The sequence below is a fragment of the Trachypithecus francoisi genome, unplaced genomic scaffold (assembly GCF_009764315.1).
Source record: "Trachypithecus francoisi isolate TF-2019V2 unplaced genomic scaffold, Tfra_2.0 Lachesis_group10, whole genome shotgun sequence".
Classification (NCBI taxonomy): Eukaryota; Metazoa; Chordata; class Mammalia; order Primates; family Cercopithecidae; genus Trachypithecus; species Trachypithecus francoisi.
Genome location: NW_022681455.1, coordinates 126,286,772 through 126,310,740, shown reverse-complemented (window position 1 = coordinate 126,310,740; position 23,969 = coordinate 126,286,772). Strand labels below are relative to the sequence as shown.

The following is a 23,969-nucleotide window of genomic DNA, read 5'->3' as shown; positions in this document are numbered from 1 at the left end:
TTGTACAAACAGGTCTCACCACATTGCCCAGGCTGGTCTCAAATTCCTGGGCTCAAGTGATCCTACCTCAGCCTCCCATCAAGAGCTGGGATTACAGTTGTGAGCCAGCACACCTGGGTACCTCCAGCACCAAAGAGCTGCCAAGCCTAGAAGGAATCACCATGCCAAAAGCAATGAGAACAGGAAACCCTCAAGCTGACCTAGCTCAGAGGCCGTATTTGCCCCAAGGGCATCTACAGGTCCAAGGAAACTTGAATTTCTGTTTTTATGGCCTTGAAGGTCAAGGGGGAACACAAAACCAGACCTCAGGCACTTTGTACAAGTTGGGGGGTCTGATTGGAGACCCTCCCCACAATAAGCTGGGACTCCAAAGAACTACCTATTCCGTGTGAGTGACAGGCAAGTCGACCAGCCTCTGTGCGAAAGGACAGGCAGCGTGGAATCTCTGGTGCTGCCCAATGAACATCGAGGCCTGAACTGGATGAAGGGGGTCCAAAGCCATGTCTCTAGGCACCTGCCAGACATGCAAGTCCTCCTGAAGAAAAGCACCTTCATTCTGAGCTTCGAAGTATGCCTACAAGAATGTTTCAAACACAATGAGCTGTACACAATCAAAAATATCCAGGCACACAGGAAACGACACTTCCCAGTTGAGAATCAGCAGCCACAACAGCTGACAGAAGCAGACCTGCAGTGACTTTGGAAGTTGGAATTACAGGTACCCCATCCAACAACCCTGCTGACTTCAATATAAAATAAAAGACAAGCCTGCAGCTGTCCGCAGAGAAGAGGAAATCCTAACAAGAGAAGTGGCACAGTCTAACCTCTCACCGGAACGTAGGCCCCACGAGGGCCAGGACTCTCCTTTGTTCCCTGCCATGACCCCCAGAGCAATGCCCTGCCCACATGGGAGCTCAGTAGCAAACTAACTAAATGAACACACTGGACTAAGGCCTTCAAGGAGGGGACAGGGCAGCCATCCGCCTGCTCTGGGCGAGCCTGGTGAATCATTCTAGTCAGTGAGCAGATAGGTGAGAAGAGGTGATTAACCCCAAATTTCCCTTCAACGTGACATTTCTCTGTGTGAACGCAGGCACTAATGAAAAAACAAACGCAGCCACAGAACAGCCTCCACAGTGGAGAAAAACAACCCAGAGGTGTAATGACTATTGCAAAAAGCTGAATCCTTTAGGCCAAAACAAGCACCCCCCACCGTTATAATTTCGAGTTCTCCATTCTTTATTACAGCTCATAGGCTTGGCTTGAGAAGCCTGTACCAGGGATTCTTTCTGTGGGGGCAATTTTGGTGCCTGCAATTAGCTGAACAGGCAGCTTTTGTCCCTGCTAAAGCACTCAATTGCAGGTGTAATTAGGTTCCCTCACCCCTGAAATCTGCAGAGAGCCGCCCGCCTTGACTAACTGCACCCACAATTAAGTGCTTACGGGCATGTGGCTGGAGCCGGGAAACATGTGCACGCAGCTAATAGCAGGGGCACCAAGCAGGTTTGCAAAAATAGACACTGCGGTGGAGAGATCCAGGCTTTTTGCATTTGTTGTTCAAACGGCTCTGTCCAGCTGGGAATAACGAGGAAAGACAAACACACCAATTAGGCTAGGTCCATACATAAATAAACTGCACAGCTTCTTAATTAAGACACTTACAGGAGTGGGCAAAGCTGTGCGGAGGCAGGGGAAGGTGAGCCATGCCCCGTGGGGCTGGCACTGTGCAGGGGCACCGGCCTTGAAGAGCACCCAGGGCGGATGCCATGGTGGCCGAGATGGCGGAGTCAGTGGCAGACCCGCTCCTGGTGAACACAGCTGTGGGCCACTCCAGCCAAGGGATACCGAGGCGGGTGGGGGAGATTTGGGGGCTGGAGAGGGACTGGTGGGATATGGGGAGGAGCCCCAGAGGTCCTCCAGGGCAAGATGGAGGTTAAGGCAGGAAAGGAAACGAAGGTGGCTTAAATCCTGTGTGTCCAGAGAACGGCAGTGGGGCACCGAGCCTGCTTCCGGATCCTTTTCCCAGAGCTGGTTGGTCTGGTGGGTGACCTCCTCCCTGCAAGCAGCAGTACCTGCCCTCTCCTCCTCCACTTCCTCCCCACAGGGACCTCTGAAGGTGGCAAGTCCCCAGTGAAACCACCTGCCGGCTTCTAAGGCCGGCTCCCCCAGGGCACCTTTAGTTGAGACCCAGGTCCTTGTCAAGTTCCCTGGCTACAAGCACAGTCAGAGAAAAGAAAGGGCGCATGGAGCCAGCGATGAAGACGGTAATGCCAGGAGGTGAAAGGCCGCTGGGGACTGAGGGGAATTGGTGTATTTCTGCTTCCCAGCACCCCCAAGCTTGTAAACTCCCTGCCGCACTGCTGTATTGCTTCTCAACAAGAAAACCAAGCAGATTATAGTCGCTGCACTCAGGCCAGGGAGAAAAGCTTCCCTCTCTCCCGACAAGCTGAGCCACTGAAAGCGATTTGCCTTTTGCAGGGCTCAGCAGTCCTGGCTGAAAGCAAAGGGCAGAGGCAATATTTAGATAATTAAAAACCCATTGCTGGCGGGCCAGCCGGGCGGCCACAGGTGGCTCTAGGGTGGCCCAGCAACGGCTCAGATTGGCCAGCGTGCCTCTCTTCTTCCCTCCCCTTCTGGCCTGGGTCTCCCGATTCAGCTACGGCTGCGGGAGATGAGAGGCCAGCAATCCAGCCGGGTGGCCAGTGGGAAATGCTGCCCAGGGAGGGGTCCGGGCCCAAGGCTGCGATTCTGGCTCCACGGCCCTCACTCAAGAGCCGGCCTCAGCTGCCTTTCCATCCACCTCTGCTCCAGCCACACTCGCCTCCCTGCCTCAGGCCTCTGTGCTGGCCGTGGCCTCTTTCTGGCTATCCATGGCTCCTGGCTCTATCCCAGGCTGTACTCAAACACCATCTCCACAGACAGGCTCACCCTGACCACCCCAGCCTCCCTGACCCCTCACTCTCCTGCCGGGCTTTGGGTGCCATTTGATTTCTGAATTCACACCTGGCTTTTCTGTCCTTCATCTTTCTCGCCAGGATCTCTTCGGCCTTTACCATGGGGTCAGCTGTGCAGCAGACACACAGTGACTAGACAAGTGAATGGCCAGGTACGACACCACCCAGGCGCCTCGGAAGGGGGGTAGGCACGAATCCAGATGGGGACTGTGGCCTCCGTGAGCCCTATGGCTCTGGAAGCTTCCTCCCATGGGGGGTCCCTGCCCCATGGGACGTTGAGCCCAGAACTCGAACCCTGGCTGAGCTCCGCCCCAGCTTTCAAGCACCTGGGCAGCCCCGTTGACCCCAGGCTGGGCCGGCCGGGCAGGCCTCAAGCCCTCACTTAGCTTCACCTTTGCATTTTTAAAGCTCGTCTCAGGTCCAGGAGTCGCCGAGCTCCCAGGAGCGGGGCAGGGATCCCTGTCTCCACTGTCCCGCCTTCTCTCCACTCCCCTGCTCTGAGCAGATGCCTGTGAAAATCAAAATCAGGATCGGCTCCTCTTTGTATGGCCCATCCTCGATGATCTGTTGTCATGGGGACAGCCAGAGCGTGGGCCACCACCATCCACAGCTAACCTGCAGCCTGGATTTTAGGTCCTGCATCACCTGCCTTCCGACCAAATGCTACCCAGAGCCACTAATGAGCCACAGAACAGGCAGCTGGAATTTCCCTCCTGGCTAGCTCCTGCATCTCAGCTTCACTGGAGCCTTCCTGGGTGAGGTGCTGGAGAGGGCAGGGCCTGACCATTCTTTGGGGTGGGGCTTGCTGGCCGGAAGGCTCAGTGACTGCGTCAGGCCTCCTGCTCTTTCTCCAAATTCCGGGAGCGTGTGTCCTGTGCACAGGGTCACCATTCCTTGCTGGCTCCATTCCAGGTCCTGAGTTTCTAGAGACTTCCCCTGTGATCAATGATCTTTCCTGACAACAGCCCCATCCCTTTGCCTGTAGCAGTGGCAAAATCAGCCACACCTGGCCCATCCCGGGAGGCCCCGGGTGCCTCTTCCCTCCCTCTGACCCCTCAGAGACAGGAATAGTGACATGGCCGTTCTGGGCCAGGCAGGCTCCAGTGGGCAGGGGCTGGGAGCCAGAGGGCCTGGGTTCAAAGCCACCGCCATGCAGGGCCTGTGGCCTCGTGGTACCTCAGATCCTTGTCGCACTGAATGTGGGTGAAGAAGCTGCCACCCGATGGTGTGAAGCACAGTGGAGGCCCAGCCGTCTGTTATCTGTGAGGTGCGGCTGATGTCCCATGTGCTAGACAAGGCCCTGCCCGCGGCCCACACAGGCAAGGACTGCAGAGGCGCCTGGCAAGCAGTGAACGCCTTGGAGACCCTCCTCCTCCCTGGGAGCTAGAAGCTGCTTGGCCGACCGTCCTGCCTCCTGGAACTTCTGGATGGAGCCCTATTTCTTCTCACCTGCCATGCAGCCAACTCCACCGTTACTGAGAGAAGGTTTGGCCTCTCCTTTTCAGAGGAGCCCCAGCCTACACCTCCTGAGCACCACCCACTTCCCTAAAGGAAGCAAGCCAGGGAGGTCCCACCGAGAGAACTCGGAACTTCTTGGCCTTCAGCCACAGAAGCCTTGTTGCTGACCTGGCCAAAACCCATTAATCCCTAGAGGTGGCTGGGTCTCCCTCCTGGGGACTGTTTCCCTGGGACATTCCCTCCAAGTTCCTCTGAATCTCTTTCTTGTGGCCTTCCAAGTCTGCTTTGCCACTGTCCCCTCTTGCAGCCCCTGTCCCGATGACTCAGCCCTTACTGTGTCTTCCATCTCTGAATCCCAAAGCCTAGGACTAGGGCCTGTGTATGGAAGGTGCTTAATAAATGCTTTCCAGGTATACAGCAGGTGCACAATGAATGCCCATCAGGAGACATATGAGGCAGAGGCAGGGCCGGGCAGGACAGGCCTTTGAAGCCGGAGGGAATTAAGAAAGAAGGTCCAATGGCCCTGTGGCAATGGCTTTATTTCTGCAGGCAAAGTAGGGGTGAGGGTGGAAAAATGGTTCCCACGGGCACCGAGCCAGGAGCTGATTTTGTGTTGGTCTCTCAGGCCCTGGGGCTGGTATCTTGACACATGCAGCTCTAGGTCAGTGATAGGACCTACTGGGGATCCCACCCACTTCTCCTTTTACCCAGTATCACCCCAACCCCCAAGCAGCCTTTCTCTTATCAGCCAACGGCCACACCCAGAGGGCCACGGTGACTTTGCTTTTTAATCCCTCTCTCCCGGGCCCAGATAAGGAGGCCAACCTTTACCCTCTGCTGCTTCTCCTCAGCAGCCTGGAAAAGCTCCCAGATCACACAGGCCTAGGGTGTCTATCAAATCCCACTGACTCCGGAGGTAACCCAGGCGGGGTGGAGAAGGAAGGCCGAGGTCGGGGTTTCCCATCTGGGAGAATCTCATACCTCCCCAGAGACCTGGCTGTGGCCCCAGACAAGGGGAGGCAAAGGCAAGCGCCTCGTTCCCCGAGGGCGTAAGGACGCCTTGTTGTATGACTGTGGCTCTGAACCTACTGCTTTACCATCCTGGTACTGTGAGGCAGGAGCCAGAGTCAGCCGGGAGCACACAGGGCGAGCCTTCCTCACACCTCCCCCAGTCTGGTGCCACCCTGCCTCACCTCACTGAGCCTGGAGTCCTTTGGGGCAGGGGCTGGGTGTCATTTCTCTCTGTATCCTGGCCCTGAGAAGGCCTGGGTCCCCTGCTCAGACCATCTCTGTGTGTGTGAGACAGTCCCGCACAATCACCTCTAAGAAACAGGTGTGTAAGGAGCTGCTGCCATGCCGTGCACACATGCCTCCAAGACCACAGGCTCCTCATTCCTCATTCACGTAGCCCAGACTGGAAGCAACCCAAGCATCTGTCCTGAAGCAAAAGACGGGACCAACAAACCGCTCAATCCCTACCACGGAACACCACGCAGCAAAAGGAACAGGCTATCGATCCACGCAGCAACGCCGATGGACGTCACAGACAGAGGAGCAACGCTGTGGGACTGCGTCTTCACGAGGTTCCACAGCCGGCAAAACTACCCCAATAGTTGCCCAAAAGAAGCAACGGGAGGGGCCCCAACAGACATTGCACCCCCGAGCTCACGGCGGCACGGCCAGCAGCGGCCAAGAGGCGGACGCGACCCAAGGGTCTGCGAACAAATGACAAATAAACAAAATATGGTGCGCACATACAGTGGAGGATGGCTCTGCCTTAAAAAGGAAGAAAATGTGGACGCACACCACAGCCTGGAGGGACCCCGAGGATGCCGCACTGGGTAAAATAAGCCAGTCACAAAAAGGTCCTGCAGGATTCCACATAACGTTATGTATATTTTACCACAGTTTTTTAAAAAAAGAAATTGGCCGGGCGTGGTGGCTCACTCCTATAATCCTAGCACTTTGAGAGGCTGAGGTGGGTGGATCACTTGAGGTCAGGAATTCAAGACCAGCCTGGCCAACATGGTGAAACCTCATCTCTATTAAAAATACAAAAATTAGGCAGGTGTGGTGGCACACACCTGTAATCCTATTTGGGAAGCTGAGGTGGGAGGATTGCTTGAGCCCGGGAGGTGGAGGTTGCAGTGAGCCGAGATCACGCCACTGCACTGCAGCCTGGGTGACAGAGCGAGCCTCCATCTCAAAAAAAAAAAAAGAAGAAGAAGAAGAAATTTAAAAACTAGCTTAAAGGGATGGAAAGGAGATGGCAGTTGCCAAAGCTTGGCTGTGGTGGAGAGATGATTGGGAAGGAATACCTGAGAAGGAACGTTCTGGAGCGACAGCATTATTCTAGACCTTAATGGAGTGGGGGTTACACAGACGTATGCATGTGTCAAACACCAGTGAGCAGTCCCCGCACAATGGGTGCATTTTATCTAATGTAAACAATCCCTCAGTAATACTGAGTTTATTTTATTTACTTCTAAGACGGGGTCTCCCTCTGTTGCCCAGGCTGAAGTGCAGTGACTGGATCACAGCTCACTGCGGCCTCCACCTCCTGTGCTCAAGCGATCCTCCCACCTCAGCCTCCCAAGGAGCTGGGACCACAGGTGCGTGCCACCATGTCCAGATAATTTTTAAAATTTTTTGTAGAGATGGGGTGCCACTATGTTGTCCAGACTGGTCTCGAACTCCTGGGCTGATGTGATCCTCCTGCTTTGGCCTCCCAAAGTGCTGGGATTACAGTCATGAGCCACCATGCCTGGCCAATAACATTGATATTAAAAGTTAAAAACATACTTTGAACACCCATCTCCCAACATACGCATATTTATTTAGGAGTCATTTTTATGTACTACATATTAAAGATCTCTCCATTGTAACACATATGCAAACAGAGAATTTTTTTGTTTTTTTCTTTTTTTTTGAAACAGAGTCTCGTTCTGTCGCCCAGGCTAGAGTACAATGGTGCGATCTCGGCTCATTGCAACCTCTGCCTCCCAGGTTCAAGTGATTCTCCTGCCTCAGTCTCCCAAGTAGTTGCGATTACAGGTGCCCACCACCATGCCCAGCTAATATTTTTTATTTTTAGTAGAGATGGGGTTTCACCATGTTAGTCAGGCTGGTCTCGAACTCCTGACTTTAGGTGATCCACCCACCTCAGCCTCCCAAAGTGCTGGGATTACAGGCGCGAGCCACCGTGCCAGGCCAAACAGAGAAACTTCTAAAACAGAAGATGAATTGAGTTCTAGCATTTTCTTCCAGAGCCTGCTGGGTTGCTGTCCTCACCTTGGAGACCAGATCAACACTGTTCACAGGCAGCGGCCGACACCTCGGCAGGACAGGAGGTGGGGAGTGGGCTGGTTTGAGCTGGTTTTGGAATACATGGGGCATGTTCTGGGGAAAATCTCAAGCCCCTGAAGTTTGCTGATGACAACCACCAAACCTGGGGCCACAGGCACAGGACTTGCAGGGGAGGCTCATTTCATGCCACATGCACTTTGCAGGTTCTGGAGCCCTCTGCCTACACCCTCACATATAAGAACAGGCATGTGCTGGGCGCAGTGGCTCACGCCTGTAATCCCAGCTCTCAGGGAGGCAGAGGCAGGAGGATAGCTTGAGCCCAGGAGTTCGAGACCTGCCTGGGTAATATAGCGAGACCCCGTTCTCCACAAAAAGGAAAAAAAAAAAGAAAAAGACAAAAAAAAAAAAAAAAGAACAGGCATGACTCCAAAATACACATGTGGCAATTCTCCAAAGCAGCCGGAGTCTCCACCTGGAGCCACAGGCCCATCCTGCCTTCAACCCGACGCTGGACCCGGGGGGCTCTGCTCAGAATCCAGGCAGGGAGGAACACTGCCGGGGGATGGGGGGTGACCACCACAGACACACGGATGTGGCATGTAGGGCAGTAATGAGGAAGGAGGGGTCCCCAGCGCTAGGTCAGACGTGGTGGTTCACACCTATAATCTCAGCACTCTGGGAGGCCAAGGCAGGAGGATTGCTTGAACATGTGAGTTTGAGGCCAGCCTGGGCTACAAAGGGAGACTTCATCTCTGCAAAAAATAAAAATAACTTTAGCCTGGCATAGTGGTGTACGCTTGTGGTTCTAGTAGCTACTTGGGAGGCTGAGTCAGGAGGATTGCTTGAGCCCGGGAGGTCAAGGCTGCAGTGAGCCATGATTGCACCAGAGCACTGCAGCCTGGGCAACAGAGCAAGACTTTGTCTCAAAAACAAACAAACAAAATGATCCCAGCTCTACCACATTTTAGCTGTGCAGCCTTAGGCATACGCCTACGTGCCTCAGTTTCCCCATATAAAATTGTGGATGATGATACATGCTTGGGGTTATCAAAGTTGTGAGGATGAAAAAGCTAATATACAGAACCAATACACAAACTATATTAAAATGGACTGTCAGTGTCAATCTTTTTTCAAGGCTAACACTGTACACAAAGCGCTCAGAGCAAGCCCAGTGCTGAAGACGAGTCACTGTTAATGTCTCCCTAGACACCCAGGTCCTGCCTCTGCCCGCCCCCCTACTCAGGCCCGTTCTCCGTCGGCTCCCTGGGGAATCTGTGTTCTCTCTGAGGACACCAGGAGAAAGGGAAGAGAGTCTCAATCAGCCAAAAGAGTCTCTTGTCTCTGCAGTCCAAGTTCAAGTCCACAGTTGGGTTTGTGTTTAAGTTGTCCTTTTCCTGTCCTGCGCCCAGCACCTGGCCCCTCCCTGCGCCCATTGTCTCAGGACCCAGGGCCATCCGGTCCATCCTGGGGGAGAACAAGGGAGCCCCCCGCCATTTCCTCGAACTTCAAGTCCCTTGGCCGAATAAACACAACTACACACAAAAGACATCCCGGCAAGGCCATACAGCAGTGTGGGGCCAGGGCAGGGCAGAATGGGGCAGGCAAAAGCCACTGTTCCAGAACATTCTGTGTAAGGTGCCCGCGGGGCCATCCTTGGGTTCCAGGGTTTCTTTAGCAGAGGCTGGGCCAAGAATGCCTGCCTGCACAGCTGAGGCCCTCCAGGAGGGCTCCTTCATCCCTCTCTCCTACCCGACACCACAGAGACATGCCTGAGTATCTACGGATGACAGTCTGTGCTCATCCATCCACCCAAGCGAGGGCCGTGACAGGGGTCAGCAGCCCTGGACAACTTGCTCCTACTCCCCGGCTGTCTACGGCCACCATCTGACCTCTCTGCCCAGGATTGTGTTGTTTAGGGCCTCACCGGACACAGGACAGATGGGCACAAGCAGCTCAATACCCCAGCCCTCTCAGAGCTGTGCCCACAGTGGGGGTAAAGGACACCCTCTCGGCCGGGCGCAGTGGCTCAAGCCTGTAATCCCAGCACTTTGGGAGGTCGAGACGGGCGGATCACGAGGTCAGGAGATCGAGACCATCCTGGTTTACACAGTGAAACCCCGTCTCTACTAAAAAATACAAAAAACTAGCCGGGCGAGATGGCGGGCGCCTGTAGTCCCAGCTACTCGGGAGGCTGAGGCAGGAGAATGGCGTAAACCCGGGAGGCGGAGCTTGCAGTGAGCCGAGATCGCGTCACTGCACTCCAGCCTGGGCAACAGAGCGAGACTCCGTCTCAAAAAAAAAAAAAAAAAAAGACACCCTCTCTATTACTCCTTCCCTTCCCCATGTCCCCTCCCACTTTCTCCTGTTATCTCCAGAGATCATTTCCCAAATAAAGCTCCTGCACTGAGGTCTGAATCCAGGCAAACAAACGAAGCCAGAAGCAAAGGTGTGTGCACGGCATCGGCTGGCAACTCCTGGGAGCCAGAGATCAGGCCCTGCTCCCAGCATGCAGCCAGGCCTGGTGGGGTTCAGCCCAAGGGGACAACCTGAACAACTGTCAGACAAAGGGAAGCCGGGGCAAGTCGCTGTCTAGAGAGCGGCCAAGGAGGCTATGCCTCAGCCCTGGGACGGAGGCCGCAAGAAAAGAATCCTCCCCACTTGGACCTCAGGGCTTCCCCTGGTTTCAGTCACGTTCAGATTTTCCCTCCTTCGATGAGACCCGACTATCTCAGAAGGAACCGCCATGCAGGCTGTAATGGTTTCCTGAGTATCCCATCCATTAATGGGAACTTGGATCCCCCAGCTGGCTGCTCCATGAGGCTTCAGGTAGCAATTTTCCATTTGTGTTTCAAATTTTAATGAACGCACTTGTCCCCTGGGCCCTCGTTGCAGGCTGTAATCCTCATGGAGTGGGTCGCAGGCATGTCACCCAAGGCTGGGTTCCAGTGAGATTTCTACAAGGGCTTGGTTTCTCCAGGGAATAGCTCCGACGAAAAATGGTCCATGCCACAGCCTCCTCCACCCCCACCACCCCTCCCTGCTGGCTCAGTGTCGAGCTGGCTGCAAATCTTAAGATTATTATTTCTTTCCGACATCCCCAAAGTATCCTATATCCCAAGATGGAGAGTAAAGTTCAGCTCTGATAAGATTGCATCACCAGGGAGGAGATACATTCTCGCCCTTGCTCCCTCTGCCTCTGGCTAACATAATTCCTTTCTGATCTTACCCAGGGCATCCAGTCAGGCTGGGAGGCAAACAGGATAATCCATTTTAGAGAGATTGATCAATATCGTTAGGAGCTTTTTAAATGGTTCCACAGGCTTCAGGGAGCCAAGGCAGACAGCTGAGCTGGAAATCAGGGGCCAGAAGAGGCAGGAGGGCAGGCGCTACCCTCAGGGATTTCCAGATAGTCCTTCCATTTCCTACCAGGCTTCAAGAGCTGGTTCCAATCAGGGCAGGAACGCTGGGTACATGCAGGCAGGTTGTGCACTGCACAAGGGGCTAGGCAAAGGGGAACAGCAGGCTGAAGTCTAGCCGACCTTTCACTCATTTTGCCAGCGCCTGTCCACACAGAGGAGGAACCCCTTTTCTAACCTACAGGCCACAGCTGGTCCTGTCAGCAAAGGACAGAGGTGTCTCCTGGCTCCCAGCTGCCTAGCATTCTGGGTCCTGTTTCCCCGTAATCAGGAAGACAGCCTTTCTGGCAAACCCCCTCTAGCTAGATGGTCTAATCGGTGAGGTTCCGGAAGCCTCCCTGTTCTGTCTCCACCTACCCTCCCCCAGCCTACCCCCAAACAGGCCTCCGTGTTCCAGCCTGGGGACACCTAAAGCCAGGGTGCTGGGAGGGCCAGTTAGACAAGGAAAAGGGGCCCGGTGGGGGTGGGGGGTGGTGCTAGAGCAAACCAGAGCACAACTGCCCTCCCGGTGTAGCAGGCGCTGCTCAGCTGCCCCCAACAGGTGCCAAGGGGTAGCGCAGACCCGGACCCAGGGTACCGGGAGTTTTAAAGAGAAGCTGGAACTCTGGAGTTTAAATGTGGGGAAGAAATTTCTTCGTTTTTAATTGTAAATACTGGCAATACATCTTTAAAAATAAATAAAATACCATGTAGGAGCTAAGAAAATATGGCTGCAGGCTGAGTACTGAGCCATTTGAGGCCTTCCACTAGCTGCAACCTGGAGACTCTGCCCCTGTCTCCTGGACTGCTGCTCGCTTGCCACGGAGTCACTGACGTGGCCTTCCTGGCCACATACTGATGGCTCAGCTTCTCTGCTGAAAACCTCCCGGCGGCTTGACACCCCCAGCCCCCACCCCAGTCCCACACACGATTAACCACCTGCACATCCTGAATTGGACCAAGTCTCACCCGCCCGACCCCTCTGGACCACTGCAGGCACCGCCTCCTGCTGCCACCCACGCCCCCTACAGTCAATTCTCAGTACCGCAGCCAGAGGAGGCTGGTCCACCAAGATGTGGGTGCCTCTGCCAGAACCCTCCATGGCTCCCATTTGATTCTGAGTAAAGGCCAAGTTCTTACAACGGCCTCTGGGGTCTCGAGCTATCTTCCTCCCACTTGCTGATCTCCTGGCTTTCACTCCCACCCCAGGGCCTCTGCACCAGCTCTTCCCTTTGCTTGTCTTACCTCCTCCACGAGGCAGCCACATGACCAGAAACGGCTTTATCAATAATCATGTTGGAACAAGAGGCATAAACTCGCACTTCCCCAGACGATGGGACATCCCCCCACCCTTGGTTTCTTCTGTGTTCTGCCACAGGGTATCAGAAGGCCCTTCCTGACCACCCCATTAAAAAAGAAAACAACACAAAACGGCTGGGGGCAGTGGGTCAGCCTGTAATCCCAGCACTTAAAAAGGAGGATGGGGTGGGAGGATCGCTTAAAGCCAGACTTTTGAGACCAGCTCTGGCAACATAGTGAAATCTCATCTCTACTAAAAAAAAAAAAAAAAAAAAAAAAAAAGCTTGGGGTGGTGGCGCACACCTGTAGTCCCAGCTACCTGGGAGGCTGAGGTGGGAGGATCCCACGAGCCCAGGAAGTTGAGGCTTCAGTGAGCTAGGGTTGTGCTAGCTGGGTGACAGAGCAAGACTCCAACTCAAAAAACAAACAACAACAACAAAAAACGCAGCCATCCCTGCCCCGCTCCCCCAATCCTCCTTACTCCATTACATCTTCCCCATATCGCTTTTCACCATCAAACCTAACACATATTTATCTGTTGATCTCTTTGTTTGAGGCTCTCACTGCACTCATGCTTCACGGCGGTGGGAGTCTTGTCTGTCCAGCTCACGGCCACACACCCAGGTTAGAGCAGTGCCAACGGCTGAAGGCCTCCCCCCTGCTTGCAGGATTTGTGCAAGCTGCTTAGCCTGATGCTGAGGCCCCCCACACCCCTGCCCACCTCTGCTGCCATCCTCGTCTCTCCCTCTGCCATGAACTGCTGGAGTGTGAGAACAAACTGACACACATGCTCCTCTCTCTCTTCCAGGAATGGCCTTCTCCTCGCCACCTACCAGGCAAACTCCTATCCGTCCTTTAAAACCCAATGAGGAAATCCCCTACTTCAGGAAACATTCCCTGACTGTTCCCACTTCCACCAGTTAATCCTCCCTCCTTCGACAGTCACTCCTGTATATGTCTGTGCTGTCCACATCCATCGATGTGGGCGAGCCCGTGCGCTCTCTTCCAGAGCACAGGCTGTGCAGACAGCCCACTTCCCCAGTCCACGGCCAGCCCCACATCCCCCCACCAGGGCTGCCTGCCCCACTTCCCCCCACCAGGGCAGGCTGCTGGTCCGGGAACTGCATTCACTGCTGCAAGCCCTCCCCAGGGCAGCGTGGCTCGGGTGTGTGGGAAGTAACTGCCTCCTCAGCACAGGGCAACTGCCTTTTTGGCAATGCCCGTGCAGCAGGGAAGAGGGTCAAGAGCCTGGTTCTCGCCCCAGCTCTGGGCACGCAGCCCTTGTCCTCCACCCCTGCCTCCCCGGTAACCCTGGTTCATCCCAGCCCGGCTTCTTCCCTGGGAGAGGTTCTTCGGAGGGCGAACCTCTTCAGCATGGTCCTTTCGGCTTCCCTCCCGCCCGGCAGGGGCAGTAGCCTTCCCATCAATCATCCGCCTCACAGGAGGCCCTTTAACACACGCATGTGCACAGGTGGGCGAGGCCAGAGCCAGCCCCTGTGCGCCCACGGACCAGCAGGGAGACAAGCCCAGGCAGCAGTTCCTCCTGAGGGGGAAGCATGACAGGCCGGGCTGCAGCTCCCTGGGCTTGAAGTCAGGCCGCTGCTCAGGAAGACAGAGGAGGTGAGGTGCAGGCCACCGCCTCATCGGGATCATCCTGACTGGACAGGCGAACGCAGGGAGACGGCCATCCTCCCCAAATCCCTGCACAAGGGACAATATTTTTACAACACGGTTTTGGCATTTCACTGTGAACTTCATTTAACATCCATATTGCTGCTACTTAATTAAATAGATGAACTCCTTTTACATTTACAAGTCTTAATTCATCCCGAACAAAATTGGCCATGTTTAGTTCTTTATACGCTAGCAGCTCCCTGGAACAAATGGTGACCTTTTCCAGTTAACAGTGGGGACAGGTTAAAAGCTAATTATCGGCTCTGGTCGCCTGTAAGAGACTGAGTGGACATCTTTATCCATCATCAGAAGTGAGGGGAGAGGTGGCTGGGTTGAATTCTTTCTCATGCAGTCATAGGCAGCCAAGCTGGCAGGCGGTATAGACCTTGCCCAGATCCCTGATGGTGGGCAGGTGCTCCCACCCCTCCCCATCGCTGCTTTCCACCCATATCCCACCCTACCTATAACCACTGCCCTGTCTGTGCTGCCCAACACACCCCTGCATCCCTCTGGCCTGCCTGGCTGACCCCAGCCTTGTTCCCAGGCAGCCCCTGCCCTGGAAGACCCACCTCTCTCCCCACAGCCTGACCCTTCCAGACCACTACGCCTCGGATTCCAGCAGTCCTGGCTGCTGGCATGCACAGGACTGGCTATTCTTCTCACCCTGCGCCGACAGTGGGGCACACGCTCTACTTCTGCAGCTCCTGAGGGTCGGGGGCCAGTGGCACGATGGCCTGGGTCCCCAACATTGCCCCACATGCCCCATCGCTACAGCTGGCAAAAGGGAATAGTGAGTCCCTATCTCTAGGGGCTGTGGAGAGGGCTCTCGAGCTAATTCCTGAGGAGGAGCTGGGCCTGACACACAGGAGGTACTCAGGGAATGTGGCTTTTGCTGCTGAGCACAGGGTGGGGTGAAGAGATGTCTGGCTGGTGGGCTGGGAGTCAGGTGTCAGGCTCAGGTGCCTGTCTCTCAGCAGCTGTACCAGGTGGAGACTGTCTACACCCAGGAGCCATGAGCTAGGGGACAGAGGGAAAGTTGAACGGACCCAGGACCCTTGCTGAAGGCGTCTGGCAGGTCCCTGCCTTTCCACCCTGGCAGAGCCAACACAGCCAATCCAAGGCTGCTGGCTGGTGTCCTAAAAGGCTGACGGGAGGCTGGAGGGCCGCAGGCTGAGGCTCAGCCACAGGTGAGGAACCCAAGGCAGCCAGTGCTCCCTCTACTAGGCAGGCAGGTCCTATAACGGGAGCCCAGAGAGGTTAAATGGCTTGTCAGGGGCCACACAGCTAGCAACTGTGGAGACAGGATTTGAGCTCAGACATACTGACTGCAAAGCCCATGGTCTAATCACAAAACACACTGCCCCCTGAGGGACAAATGGAGCCCCTAAAGGTGGGTAACTGCATTGTGGGCTCTGTGACGTTACCTGGTCCCCAGGCATGTGGGCAGTGACACCCCCATTGGGGGGTCAGCTCCTACACCATGAGGTATTGACCCCCAAAGGAAAGCCTGCCAGCCTGCCCTGGGCATTGTGAGCAGGGTAGGAGGGAAACCATGAAACAAGAAAGCCTAGGGCCAGCCTGGCCACCTCGCTCCTTCTCAGCTCGCTGGATTTCCCCAACGCTGGGGAGATGACAGCCACGCCGACAGCTGCTCTCCCACAGCCGCCCTGCCCTCGGGCTGAGCCAGCCACATGGTGCCCACAGCTGGTAGATGGATGTTGATCCCAGGAGAGGGGCTGTCTGTGCCCCTGGCGGTCACCTCACCATCAGTGGGGGGGACAAGTGGGCTCCTCGCTGCAGGCAGAGGGGCAGCTGCTGCCAAGGTGCCCTCCCCGGCCGGTGAGACCACTGGGCTGGCCAGGGGCTAGTTACCCCCTGGCCCACTGGCCTCAGGTTCCCTGTGGAGGCCAGGAGGCTGGCGAAACCCCCCGGGCCAGCAGGCGTGGTGACGCAACCACCAGGGCTGATTGCAGCAGAAGCTGCGGGCAGCCAGTGAGACGGCTGGATCACCCCAGGGAGCAGGTTGTTTGTTTGGGGAAAGGGGAAGCGGGCATGGGGGGGCTCACTCATTCGTGTTTAATCCTGCTGGGCTCACTAATGGCAGCCTCCATGGCCTCAGGGGCCTCAGGAGATCCCAGCAATGCAGAGATGCAGCAGGGCTGCTGCAGACAAGCCCGGGACCATGGACCGGCTGCCTCAGTTTCCCTAGGGTGTAAATGTCCTGCCCCTACCTCCCACCCATATGGGATATGGTGAGACCATCAGATGCGCCTCGGGGGAAGCTGACTGGCCCTGGTGCCCTCTCCCCCTCGTGATTACAGGCCTGGCCTCAGGCTTCCTGGCCCAGGAATGCAAACAGGTCAGGACAGTGTACACACACCGGGCTTCCTGGCTGAGGCTGACAGCGCCTCCCCACCCAGGGCATGAACCCTCAGCACCCCTCGGCTCCCCTTGGACCCCACCCTCACCTTCCCACACGTGGCAAGCCCCGGGACGGAGACTGCAGGACCCAGGGCCCCATCCGACAACCGCCACCGCCACAGCCACGGCGGCCGCGCTGCCATTTAGGAGCCGTCGTGTCTCTGCGATCCCACTCTGAGCTCCGCAGGCGGCCCCACTTCTAGATGAGCAGACAGAGGCCCAGAGAGGCAGAGTTCCTTTCCTGAAGCCACAGAGCCGGCAAGCAGCAGGACTGGGATGGCATCTGAGGTGCCCCGGGGTCTCAAGGCCAGAGCTCCCCACCACCCCGTGTCACCTCTGCTGACATCCAAAGGGCAAAGACCTGGCCACCTGACTACCAGCCAGAGAGCCAGCCACCAGCAGGCAGTCGCCAGCACAGGACTCAGACAGGCGAGGCTTGAACATGTAGGTCCCCCGCACCCCACCGGCCCCCAGACCTGGGACCCGGAAGTCAGAGGGATGAGGGGCTCCTGGCTGCAGCAGCTGGCCCAGGCCCCACCACCCGGGAGTCAGGGCTCAAGGCAGACACACAGGGGTCTAGGAAACAGCATCACCCCAAAAGCCCTCTCCTACCCAAGGCGTTCCTCAGTGGGCCAGAAACCGAGGGCGTAACCTGCCCCCTCCTGCGCCCTCCCACTTCTGCTCAGCCTGGACCTGTTCACCCCCATCTCCCGCAGCACTGCCCGCCAGGCAAGAGCCCTGTGGTGTTGCTGGCTCTGAACCAGACCCCTGCGTCTGAGGGCCAGCCCCTCCCCCGGGGAAAATGTGACACCTAGACTGAGCTACCAGGCCAAGCAGCCAAGACTCTCAGGGTCTCCCAGTGTCCGGGGAGGCCGCTTGCAGTGACACTGGAACCCAGGGAAGGTTTGGAGGCGCAGGCAGGCACGACGAGGGACCCCCTCTGTCCCTCAGACCCCTGGAACTGCATCAGCTCCAGCCCCCAGGGCTGGGGCTAGGAGTGGGGTGGGAGGCGGCTCCCAGGGGTTCCTCAGCCCTGCTTCCTTCCTGGCCCCGGCCCTGGCTCCTTCCTCAGTCCCTGGAGACTCTCCCTGATCTGGGGAGTGTGGCCAACTCCTCCCAACCCGGAGGCAGTTCCATCAGACAGTCGGCAGTGTATTTACCCAGCACCTTCCTGAGCACAGAGGATGGAGGTGGGGTTTAACGAAAGTGGGAGAGGGAGCTCTGCTGGACAGGCAGGATGCCCTGTGCACGCATGCACACACAGGGCACTCACAACCACAGGCACACACACAGGTCTCACACACACAGGGCACACACAACACAGTCACACGCACACAACACACAGGGGACACACAACCATAGGCACACGTGCACACACACAGGGCACACACAACCACAGTCACAGCCACATGCACACAACACACATAAGTCTCACACAGCCACACACAAACACACACAGGGCACGCACAACCACAGGCACAAACACACAACACACACACAACACACACAAATCTCACACAGCCACACACACACAGGGCATGCACAACCACAGGCGCACACACACAATACACACAGGTCTCATACACACAGCTCACACACAGTCACATGCACACATAGTCACACAAACAAGACACACATGCATACACACAACACATGCCCACAGTCACACTCACACACAATCACACACACAACACACACCCACACACGCCATGCAGTCATATGCACATACAACATACACACACAAACACAAAGTCACAACACACAGCCATGCACACAAGTCACACACAACATATACAACATACTTCTGACACTTCTACATATATCCAGCACACATTCACACTCAACACACGCACACACCCATTCACACCACACAGCACAACCACACACATACACACAGTAAAACTCCAACACACTTTGTACAACCAACACACAGACACCCACACAAGCACCCACTCACGCCCTCACACTCAAAGACTTGGAGCCAGCCTGCTGTGAACCTTGGGCAAGTGATGTCACCGCCAGGTGACTCAGTTTCCCCATCAGTAGGATGCAAATTATCCCCCCTTTGTGAGCCACAGATGAGCTATGGCCGGAGGCACAGGCAGTTCTCAGAACAGCACTACTGGCTCTGCTCATTCTCACGAGACACGCAGGGGCTAGTCGGTTGGACAAGGTGGGCAGGAAGTTCTCCTCTGGCAGGGAGGAATCCTGCTGACCCTGGGAGGACACGGGGAGGGATGGGCTGGGGAGAGGAGGGAGGGCTGTGTCCTGGGGGTTGTGGGGTGGGCCCTGGGCTGTGGGCATCTTTTATACCTGATCCAGCCCTGACGGCCCTGACCACAGCTTAGGCAGGCGTTGGGAAGGGTGCAGTGCAGGGAAAGAGAGGGGGATACTGGACAAGCCACGGCCCAGCCAATCCCGCAACTCATCCAGGGCTGTGGGAGGAGGAGAGGAGGGAGCCCCGGTTCATAAAGCATCCATTAAGGCTGGTTGGGTGGGGGTGACGATTGTCTCATTAAATCCTTGGAGCTGCCACCCGCCCAGATATGCCTGCCTGGCTTCCAAAGACCGTCTTCCCATGGGGGCTCCTGGAGTTTCTAGGAGGCTCTGGAGAGGTTCCCGTGGGAGGCTGTTTCCCCTGCCACCTTTGCCAGCTAGAAGATGCCCCGGCTTCTGTGAGTGGGGCCCAGCTTCACGCTGGCACGCTCTGTCATGGGAACGCTTGGCATGGCCGGGCCCTCACGAGCACAGGATCTTACAACAGTCATGTGGAAGCCCTCCACGACCCCGTGGCCTGAGCGCCAGCGTGCTCTAGGTTTTACGGGGTGAGAACACGTAGACAGAAAGAGGCTGGCCCCTCTCAGGGAGGCTCCAGCGCACAACCAGGCCCCTGCCCTCCACACAACAACACATTCCTGCTCCTCCAGGTGGCAGCTGGAATCCCTTTAGCCGATGCTCAAATGCAGAGGGACAGGGAGGCTGCAAACACACATTACTGACAGCAAGGGAAGGATGCCTGAGCAGGAAGGGGACTTCAGGGACACCACTGTAAAGAAGAAGATACCGAGGTCCACAGAGAACCCAAACATGCCCAGAGCTGAACTGCCACAGGTAAAGCTGGGCCTGAAACCCCGGCCTCTTGAAGTCCACAGGCTGGGCCCTGGACAGGATTCTGCTGCAGGCAGGAGGAGAGTCAGTGTGCCCGAGGAGGCTGGGCTGGGAGGACGGCAGTGGATCGGAGGCAGGAGCTCTGGACCCCATCCTGGCTGCTTCACAAGCTTGCTCTGGGCTCCAGTTCCTCCTCTACAAAAGCGAGCGTGAGGTAAGGTTTAAGTATAGGCATAGGGTCACTCTTCGGGTTTATGTCTCTAAATCTAAACAGAAAATCAGCTCCCAGGCCTGGCACCGGTGCCTCTGATCTCTGACCCTGCCCTGGGATCACACCAAGTATCGGTGGATGGCAATCGATGGTCTGGGGTCCAAGGCCTTCCAGCACTGGTCAAGACGGAGGTGCAGCCCGGAGGTCAGAGTGTCAGCATGACCATGTTGATGTCTGAGATCTTCACGAAGAACCCAGACAAACCGGCCCGCTGGGCTCCCAAAGACTCCTCAACCCCAGCTGAGACCTTCCAGCCCCAGCCAAAGACCTGTTCGACCAGTCTGTCTGCCAAGCCACTTCCATCCAGGGCGGTGCTGGCCAGCTGTCAGAGGGTGGCGGGACCAACTTCCATCCAGGGCGGTGCTGGCCAGCTGTCAGAGGGTGGCGGGACCAGACCCACTTGGGCCTTGGTCCTGCACCCAGGATGCTGCTGCCCTGTTTCTCCTTTCCCTGAAGCTGGTCCCCATTGTGATCCACAAAGCCTTTTTCTCTGACAGAAAATCAGAAAAACAGAATGTGGGTGTGTGTTGGGTAGTCTTGGCTTCCGAAAGGTTGGGAATAAAAATAGGAGCAGGGGCTAGGCGTAGTGGCTCACTCCTGTAATCCCAGCACTTTGGGAGGCTGAGGGGGGCAGATCACCTGAGGTTAGGAGTTCAAGACCAGCCTGGCCAACATGGTGAAACCCCATCTCTACTAAAAAAAACAAAAGTTAGCCAGGTGTGATGGCGGGCACCTGTAATCCCAGCTGCTTGGGAGGCTGAGGCAGGAGAATCACTTGGGCCCGGGAAGCTGAGGTTGCAGTGAGCCGAGATCACGCCAGCCTAGGTGACAAGAATGAAACTCCTTCTCAAAAAAAGAAAAAAAAAAAAATTGGAGCAGAGCCGGAAAGATTCCTCCGAGACCCTCCTTGTCTTCTCTTGGGCGTCTGCTACAATCCAAATGTTTGTGTCCCCGCCCCCAATTCCTGCTTTGAAATTCTCACCCCCAAAGTGATGGTATGAGGAGTTGGGGCCTTTGGAGGTGAATAGGGCATGAAAGCGCAGCCCTCACGATGGGATTAAGCTCTTGTTAGAGGGCTCCCCTCTTCCACCATGTGAGGATACAGCGAGAGGGCACCGTTCATGAACCACGAGGTGAGCCCTCACCAAACACCTCATCTGCCAGCACCTTGATCTCGGACTTTCAGCCTCCAGAAATGAAAGCAGTACATTTCTTTTTTTTTTTTTTTCCTGAGACGGAGTCTCGCTCTGTCGCCCAGGCTGGAGTGCAGTGGCCGGATCTCAGCTCACTGCAAGCTCCGCCTCCCGGGTTTACGCCATTCTCCTGCCTCAGCCTCCCGAGTAGCTGGGACTACAGGCGCCCGCCACCACGCCCGGCTAGTTTTTTGTATTTTTTAGTAGAGACGGGGTTTCACCATGTTAGCCAGGATGGTCTCGATCTCCTGACCTTGTGATCCGCCCGTCTCGGCCTCCCAAAGTGCTGGGATTACAGGCTTGAGCCACCACGCCCGGCCGAAAGCAGTACATGTCTATTGTTGTTAAGCCATCTGGTCTATGGTATTTTGTTATAGCAGCCTGAGCTAAGACAGGGTCCTGGGCCTCCCTATGCACCCAGAAGGGCCAGAAGCCCCAAAGCACTGTCGGTCATAAGGGGAAGCCTCTAGGACCCTTTCCCAAGTACAGAGGGCATGAGAGAAAGGTACCTTCCTGCTCCTTACCCCCAGCCAGGCTTTTTAGAATCCCAGGGCACCAGTCTCAGGAAGGAAGGGGAGCACTCCGACTCCTTAGCCATGAATGACAATGACAATGACCACGATTGCTGGTGGTGGTGATGACAACGGCGGTGATGATGGTGATAATGGTAGTGATGGTGATGATGATGGTGGTGATGCTGATAGAGACTGTGGTGATGGTGGTAAAGGTGACAATGATGGAGACTGGTGATGGTGGTGATGGTGATGGTGAAGGTGATGGTGGTGATGGTGATGATGACAGTGATGGAGACTGTGGTGATGGCGGTGAAGGTGATGATGGAGACTGGTGATGGTGGTGGTGGTGATGGGGACTGTGGTGATGATGGTGATGATGGTGGAGACTGGTGATGATGGTGGTGATGGTGGTGATGGGGACTATGGTGATGGTGGTGGTGATGGTGATGATGATGATGATGGTGATGATTATGGTGATGATGGTGATGGTGGTGAAGGTGATGGTGATGATGGTGATGGTGGTGATTATGGTGATGGTGGTGAAGGTGATGGTGGTGACGATGGTGGTGGTGAAGGTGATAGTGGTGATGATGGCGATGGTGGTGAAGGTGATGGTGGTAGAGACTGGTGATGATGATGGTGATGGTGGTGAAGGTAACAGTGGTGATGATGGTGGTGATGGGGACTATAGTGATGGTGGTGAAGGTGATGGTGGTAATGACGGTGATGATGGTGGAGATAGGTGATGGTGGTGAAGGTGATGGTGGTGATTATGGTGATGATGGTGATGGTGGTGAAGGTGATGATGATGGAGACTGGTAATGGTGGTGGTGATGGGGACTGTGGTGATGATGGTGATGGTGGTGAAGGTGATGATGGTGATGGTGATGGTAATGATGGTGATGGTGGTGAAGGTGATGGTGATGGTGGTGAAGGTGATGGTGGTGAAGGTGATGGTGGTGGTGGTGAAGGCGATGGTGGTGATGGTGGTGAAGGTGATGGTGGTAGAGACTGGTGATGATGATGGTGATGGTGGTGAAGGTGATGATGGTGATGGTGATGATGGTGATGGTGGTGAAGGTGATGGTGATGGTGGTGAAGGTTATGGTGGTGATGATGGTGAAGGTGATGGTGATGATGGTGATGGTGGTGATTATGGTGATGGTGATGATGGTGATGGTGGTGAAGGTGATGGTGGTGATGGTGGTGGTGGTGAAGGTGATGGTGGTGATGATGGTGAAGGTGATGGTGGTAGAGACTGGTGATGATGATGATGGTGATGGTGGTGACGATGGTGGTGATGGGGACTGTGGTGATGGTGGTGAAGGTGATGGTGGTGGAGACTGGTTATGGTGGTGGTGATGGTGATGATGATAGTGACGGTGGTAAAGGTGATGATGGTGATACAGATGGTGGTGAAGGCGATGATGATGAGGGTCATAGGTGAAAATGTTTACAAATACCTAGAACCTAAGTGGTCTCCACACTTGATACCCAGTACCTCATTTAGCCCTTATAGATCCCTACAAGGTAGTGGCGTCATTACTCCACTTGTCCAGAGGAGAGACTGAAGCACCAAAAGAAAGTGATCTGCAGTCATACATGGCGAGGGAGGGGCTGGGATCTGAACCCAGGCAGACGGGTCCAGAGTGCACTCCTCAACACCGTGGTCCTGCCTGGATCCAGGTCCAGAGAAGAAAAACATGAGCCAGCCAAGGGACAAAACGGGGGTCTGTGCTGAGGGCCCAGGTGTGAGCCTGAGCTGGGTGGCAAGACAGGGCTTTCCTTCCTGCATGGGCATCTCACAGTGCCAGGTGCCAGTCTTGCATAAGGAAAGGTCCTTTTTATACCACAGAGGCGCTAAACCCATGGCAGCAGCTCTGGGCACACCCGAGAGCGCATCCCTTGTTCACTGAGTGATTTAAAACCAAGCCGTCTGCACACCACATTTTGGCTTTATAGACCGACTCTGAACCTCATCTATGCATAATATGCAGCACTGTGGTGCATCTTATTTTTCCCCGTTTTACAGCTGGGGAAACTGAATCTCAGAGAGAGCAACTGTTGGTGGAAGGCAGAGTTGGGGCCAGAAGCGAATGTGACCCACCCTGAAGGCCCCCTCAGCAGCCCAGCCTTGGCTCCCAGCTGTGAGACCTTGGCCAAGTCACTTCTGTGCCTCGGTTTCCTCTGATGTAACACAGACAGTTGCATCACTATCTCACAGCAAATGAGATGATGCAGACACAGCACACAGGACAGTCCTGGCCATGCGGTCAGGGCACCGTCCTGTGGCTCCTTTCCATAGCTCCTTCCACAACCTGCCCCATCCACAGTGGGCGCCCTCATCACCCAGAGACCCCCTTCATTCTCTCTTG

General features: G+C 55.6%; 1 protein-coding gene and 1 long non-coding RNA gene across 5 annotated transcripts in view; both read right to left on the bottom strand.

Annotated features, from left to right (window-relative positions):
• The window catches only part of GSE1 (Gse1 coiled-coil protein), a 508,837-nt gene that overhangs the window by 137,332 nt on the left and 347,536 nt on the right, over positions 1-23,969 (bottom strand). The gene's annotated exons all lie outside the window — the stretch shown is intronic.
• On the bottom strand, positions 716-4,881 carry LOC117088151. The gene is made up of 3 exons (XR_004439014.1): positions 4,131-4,881; positions 3,347-3,463; positions 716-1,575 (listed from the first exon to the last, which is right to left on the bottom strand). It is a non-coding gene; the product is annotated as an uncharacterized LOC117088151 (long non-coding RNA).